Raw genomic sequence first — 7,245 nt, 5'->3', positions numbered from 1 at the left:
TTCTACAAAGTAGCCTCTTGTATTAAATCAAGCCTATAATCATTGCTCTACCCTTTGGCCAACAAACACTAATTTCTTTGTGATTGATGGCACATGCAATATATTCAATAGAATCTTTGTATGGCCATCGTGCAAGGACAAGTAAACTTTTTTAATGTGTGAAATTGAGTGGCATGCCATTTGCACATAACCTGGATTTCGTAAATCCTGCATCTCTCCAAATCATTCAATATGACTACTCAAATGATTAGATACACTTGAATCGACATACCATACACCATCATGTGTCCCCTTTTCTGTAATAGTATTCATCATATGTTGCATAAAAAATGGAAACTCATTTTTATCATTATTATGTCATGAAGACGATGCATACTCTCCTTGCTACACTTTACCACTATAGATATCATCCTTCTTAGCATAACAATGGGCTGCAATACTATCTGCTTTACCACAATAATGGCAAACAATACTAAAATTGCCAGAACCTATGTTCTGCCATCCACCTCTTCCTCTAGAGCTCCCCTTGCCTCTAAAGTTTCCATGGCCTCCTAAAACTTGCATTTCATCGATTTGTTGATTTAACATGTTTTACTAGTTATCACCAGCACATCCCATACCATGGCTTCTCGGAGAGGATCTACCATATTCCCTTCCTGAACTTGAGTAAAATGCTTGGACTTGTTCACCACTTCTTTCAGATGATTCACCTTGCATATTGACCTCTTTAGTGATCATGAGAGAGACCAACTCATCAAAAACTAGAAATGGCTTCCATACACATACAGAAGTGACAAATGATTTCCAAGCCTTCTCACTATTAAGGCTACCCAAAGTAGATGAAACAAATCATCATCATCAGGTATTGCATCAATCATTGCCAATGCATCTACAATGCTTCTCACTTTCAAAACAACTTAATTGGATAGATATTTTCCCTTTATTCAAGGTATTCAACTCTTGCTTAAGTTGAATCTTCTGTACCTTTATATTTACTAAAAACATGTTCTCAAAATTTATCCAAGCAGCATGTGAAGTTTTTACATTTTTTATATGTCCCAACATAGTATTATCAATGACTGCAAATAGCCAATACATCACCTCTTTGTCCTTTGCATTTCATTCTTTCCAACCTTTAATTCATCTGCAATCACATGGTTATTCAGCTCCTCTGGCTCATTTTCTTTACCTGAAATAAACTCATAAAGGCCTTTTCCAATAAGAAAGTTCATTACACAAAACTTTCATTATGGATAGTTACTTTTTTCTAGCTTCTTAATGATGGGGTTTTCGCTATTCTCTACCATTATCATAATAATGATACAAAACTACAATCAAGCCTTCTACAACCTTTCACAACAAGTGTATAACAATACACTAAGTAATCTTTTTCATTGACTGCTCAACAATACATATAATCTCTAACTTATTTGTAGATAAAACTTGTGTTTGTTTCTTGCAAACACCTCAAAACTTACAAATTTAAAAATTATAGCATGTACACTCACTTTCAGTTGATACAATCGAAATTGCAATATACCCTGAAAGTGTTGTCCCTAACCTTACAGGTCTAAAACGAGACTCAAAATGACCTCAAATGGTCAAAAAAGTTGCAAAAGAGCCCTAAAGATTAGTCTGTATAATATGCAATGTTCTCCTCATATACCAAATCTCACAGTAATCTGTGATTTTGCTCTGTCCCTACTTTCAATTCCTCAATAGGGACTATCCACTAAGAGAAAGAGTGGAAGAATGGGAGAGCTTTTTACCCATTGCTTGCTTACTCGAATCTTTGCTTTTTATTCTTCACTTCAACCTTCAAAACCATCCTCTTCCAACGGTATTATTCTAATACCATATCAAGAATTGTGTAGTAGGGGGACTTACTTGAGTTGCTGTGTCAAGCACACACCATGCATACAAGAGGAAGCTCAACCAAGAACCAAGAAGAGAGATGGAGGCCCAAACATTTTCTTCCTGATTTTTTCTTCTTCTTTCTCTTACGATACAATGTATACAAAGTATAGATAAGATACAATATAAAGAAAGTGGCCTACTAAGCCAAACAATGTATAACATACTATATTAATCAATTGGTGCTATAACTATACTAGTTGTAGGTAGGTGCAATAAACTAAATATAATAAATGATAAGACAGTGGCTATGTGAGAATCATAATGATCACCAACATGCTAAGTGTAGATGTGCAAACCCATCTAACCAAGTGGTCCATCATCAATGTCTGCATGTGTTGAGCTTGCCATCTCAACAATGTCATTCAAAGAACCAACCATAATGACAATATACTAATAAAAAATCCAAGAGAATAGATGTTGTAAATGACTATAAATTACCCCCAAAACTTGGCCAAAACAAGTGCAAAATAGGAGGGAATACAAAAGTATAGATCTATCAACCAATTGTAAGCAACAGATTGCCCAAAATACAATGTCCACTCTCCAAAAGAATACTAAAAATTGTAAATGCAGCAATGTTGAAAAATATGTGTCAATCCACTTGTGGCAAGCTTCTACTATTAGGGATATCTGAGTAGCAATTGCGATACAAAGAATGCAACTAGTAGTGACTAAGCATAGACCATCAATACCAAAGACTTTCACAAACTCAAAGTATTAGTAAACTATACATCCCATACGCATATACATCACTGGTCAGGCTACTTACAAAAGTATTGGTGTCCAAAGCATATGGAATTAAATTAGTCTATAAGTAGAGGTAACTATATCCAATAACATACAAGATAACATATATATAAACCAAGAGTCCCATTGTATCAAAGAATGAAGTTCTACTAAGTAAGTACAAGCATTTCCTATTGGAAGTGAATCCAAAATGCAAAGTGAGCAAGAAAAGCTCAAGACATATACATCAAAGCATTCGGGAAGCCCAAGACCATCACAAATACATATGGGAGCATAAGTATCCAATAAAGCTTCAATACTCATAACTGAGTAAGCATGAAAGCTCAAAGCAACTGACCAAAGCCCAAGTACATCAAATGTTGCTTAAATCCAAGTTCCAAAGCATGTCATAATGATATCTGGGCTCATACATCATTGTTAGACATCACCGTAGACGTGTAGCATACCCAAAATACCATCTATGCACAATACGCATTCAAAGCATGAAGCTCATTTTGTATGCTTGCTATCCAAACTATTATGACATTAATAAATATTTGCTAAACTGATCTAATGAAGCTCTAAATAATCCAAATAGCATCCCAAAGCATAAGCATGCCATTCACATACCAAAATAGCATCCAGAAAGCATCAAACATGCATTATGGAATGTATTGTTTGCTCTCCAAACTAGAACTATTCTATTCTGCATAAAATCAACTCTATGAGTGCTCAAATCTGTAGCGCTCATCGTGCTCTTTGTTTCTAGCTATAGAATGCCTAAATTCAATATCGTATGCAAAAGTTATGTCCAAAGTACAAAAGTGTTGTTAAGCTACCATAAGTTAGGGCTATGTCTAGGTTCATTTTTCTAATAGATTGCCAAAACAAGGCCCTTTTTATGCTACCATTGATGCCCTTTACATTGTAAGTTACAAGTTTAAATTGATCAAGAAATGCCATTATTTTCTTCATTTGTTGGTATTTTTCAAAGTCCTTATCACCACATTCCAAAGCATTTTGCTCAAAGAACCACATACTAGTTGTTGCTTATCCTTAATCTTTGTAGCAATCTAGTCATGACTCCATCCTCCTACGATTTTACAACTTCTTGATGTAGAAGTCATTTGGATTTTCACATCCATGCTTAGATAATCAAGGTCCAAGTGCTTTAAATGTATTTTATTGCATTGCATAAATGGATTAGTTCTCCTTCTACTATTTTTTGGTATTGCCACCTCATTCCAAAAGGTTTCGATGTGCGGTGGCTTCTCCCCTATGCTTTCTAGCATAGTAATCCCTTGAATAAGTTTGTGAGTTTATGTTTCTACAACTCTTTACCATTTTTCATCAATCATCATTATTGTTCTTCAACATGTCAACTCCCAATTCACTGTCTTTCCAAGATGGTTAGCTTAGCCCAATTGGCTCTCTAGACCAGCTTGAGTTTGAGTTCACCCAAGTTTGTGAGTTTATGTTTCTACAACTCTTTACCATTTTTCATCAATCATCATTATTGTTCTTCAACATGTCAACTCCCAATTCACTGTCTTTCCTTTGATGGTTAGCTTAGCCCAATTGGCTCTCTAGATCAGCTTGAGTTTGAGTTCACCCAATAAGAAACATCAACATCAAGGTAATTAGGCATTTTCTTGCCAATAACAAACATAAGTGGTTTCTATAGGGGCTTCCCAATGGAGCTATATATAGGGGTTTTTGCATTTTCTTTACCATGTCTAGCAAGAAGTTCCACAAATACACACGAAGATCTAGAACTTTGACCAAGATTGGATACTTCATTCTTAGGGTGTCCTCTTTGTGTATGTATTGGTTGCCATGGCATAATGTAGACAAGATCAAGACCCCAAAAATAAATGCCTTAAGCCAATATACATTTTGTGTACCTTCCCTTTTGTTAAAGGCCACCTCAAAGAAGCTCATCCCTTCTAGTATATTTTGTCCATGCTTTCTTTTCCTTTGAGTTTTGAGTTGAACCATTTTGCAACTTCCATTGCACTTGGTTGTTTTTTGACAAAGAACACCATCACAACCTCGGTATTGAAGCACAAGACATTTGAGTATACCTTATTTGCATCTAGAACCACTTTTTTGTAGAGCCTTCTCTCCATGCTCTTCCCCAAATACTCCAGTAGTAGCAACTTTGAGATGAGTTATAGGTTCACTTCTAGGCGTGGCTTGTTTTCTCTCACATGCCAATTGATTCATTTTGGTCTTCTTGCCCCTTTGCTGCTTGGAGAGATCTATTTTCATCATTGCATGATTGCTTCCATTTCTGTTAGTCTTGCATCTTCTATAGCCTCATCTTGCACAGTGGCCTTGTTAGGGGTGGCACGATGTGCCCCCTCCATCTCAAGTGGTATGGCATGTTCTGTTTGCGTGTTTTATTTGCATGTGTAAAATAAACTAGGGTTCATGCAAAATGTTTTTAAGGAAGAGAAAGAAAATCATTTTCATTGTCATCTAAAAAGGAACTAGCCTCTATGAGAGTGACATTTTACACATAAATGATAGAATATAATTATTTCTTGAAAAATATAAACTATTTTTTTTGTCTTGATATTTCCACTCCTCTTTGTCTTTGCCCCCTCCCCTTCCCAAAAAATTTGCAAGGCTTCCTAATTTGCATGGGCTAGTTTGTGGATTAAAGAGTCTTCCATGGTGCAAGTTTTTCCACTATATCCATTTCATACTTTTTTAGTAGTGTGAAATGTATTAGTAGTGAATATTTACATTGATCATCAATGATGTGGACATGACTTAGTAGGCCAAAAAGCATAGCTAGCATTTCTTCAATGCCTTATACATGGCTCTAAGGGGAGAGCTAGATTTCCTAAGGACCTATAAGGCCATTAGTAGATATTTCCTAACCAGGGAGAAATCTAAATCTTCTACCTAGGGATATTACCAAAAACCTCTCATTCCTATGATGCTAGATGGCCCTGCCCTTGCAACATTTCAAAGCACAAGTGAGCCCTCATTCATCATACTGCCATCCCAAAAAAGCATTGTTTTGGCCAAGGCAACAACATGGAAACTATCCCTCTTGATCCATTTCTAGAGTTCCTTCCAAACTCCTCGGACTTCAACATTGTCCCAAAGCAAATGTTTGATACTTTCCTTCTCTCTTACATAGAGTAAACAAAGGTCTAAGATCTTCTTGGATTTTTTCAATCTCTCTTTCTCTCTCTTGTTGGGAACTTAATCATGAGCATTTTCCAAACCACCAAGTTTACTCAAATTGAAGGTGTAAGGTGCCAAATCTGTCTGACTAGCTGTCCTTGTCCAGGTTCTCATCTTGGTTCTCAAGTAATGTGACTTCTAGTAAGTGCTCAACTTTAAAATGTGTCTACCATCACTCTTTTTGAAGTCCCCAACTTTCCTACAATTAATTAAAATTTCCATGTTTCAGTCCATAGACATGTTAGCATGTTCGATGCATCTTTGAAATAGGAAGTTGGCCAATTTTCCTTTTTCTTGGCCATGGTTTCCTTGGGCCACTCGCCTTCTTTCTTGCATAGATCCCATCTTCTAATTAATTTGTTCTCATCAACCTAGTTAAGTGCTTCAACATCCCATATGTCCTTCCCCCTACGAATGCCTCGATCATGTAGCCTCTTGGCTACAAGTCTAGGGTTAGTTACTATAGGCAGCACATTATCTTCATAGGCTTTTGAAAAGGTCCATATCAACTGCCCTAGGCTAGGATCACCAACCAACCCCTGGCCTTCCACACAATTTTCTCTCCTCAATGAACACTTTTTAGACCTCCACCAACTTTTGTATTGTAGATGAGTCAGGCACTTTGACTTGGACATCCTTGCAAAGTAGTACATCCCAGCGTTACAGATCATGCCACAACCCCACTGGGAGGTTGATTTTTGATATTAGAAACCTAAATATGCACATCCAAGGCTAAGGCATGTCCACTTTATGAAACAACTAAAAAATCAATCTATTGGCCTTATGTTTTAAGCCTTCAATCCCAATACCTCCCTCCTTCTTGGTGGTAGTTACCACCTCCCAAGCTACATCATGCCACTGATGGGTGTCCCCTTTAGTCTAGAGGAAATCTCTAGACTTCTTCTCTAGCTCAACCCAGCATGCTTTGCTAAATGCAAAGATGGCAGCTCCTTCGAAGACTACCATTGAGACAAGCATAGATGCCATAATGACTAGCCTCCCTCCGAAGGAGTAACTATCAACCTTCCACTTTTCCATTTTTGCTGTAAACTTATGCTTGAACCAATTGAACTGGTAATTCTAAGTTAGCCTATATAGTGAGTGGGCAACCCCCAAAGAGGTATAGAATTTCAATTTTCTTATGCCTTAACAATGACCTAGACAAGTTAGAGAAAAGTTGAAATTGTTTCAAGAAGGTATCAACCTCCTTAGGCTCAACATTACTGAGTTAGAGATGTCATCAACAAAAAAACTAGGTGGTCAACTTCTCTCCATTGGGGAGCATAAGTCCACATAGGATGCCTCTCTACACAAGCCAATCAATTATTTTGAGAAGGGGATTAGTTATGATTGCAAAAAGGAGGGGGGCTACAAGGCACCCTTGTCTTACTGACCACTTCA

Source organism: Lygodium microphyllum, chromosome 11 (genome assembly GCF_053477565.2).
Source record: "Lygodium microphyllum isolate KBCC chromosome 11, Lygodium_microphyllum_v1.1.10, whole genome shotgun sequence".
NCBI classification, from domain to species: domain Eukaryota; kingdom Viridiplantae; phylum Streptophyta; class Polypodiopsida; order Schizaeales; family Lygodiaceae; genus Lygodium; species Lygodium microphyllum.
This window is presented reverse-complemented; position numbering follows the sequence as displayed.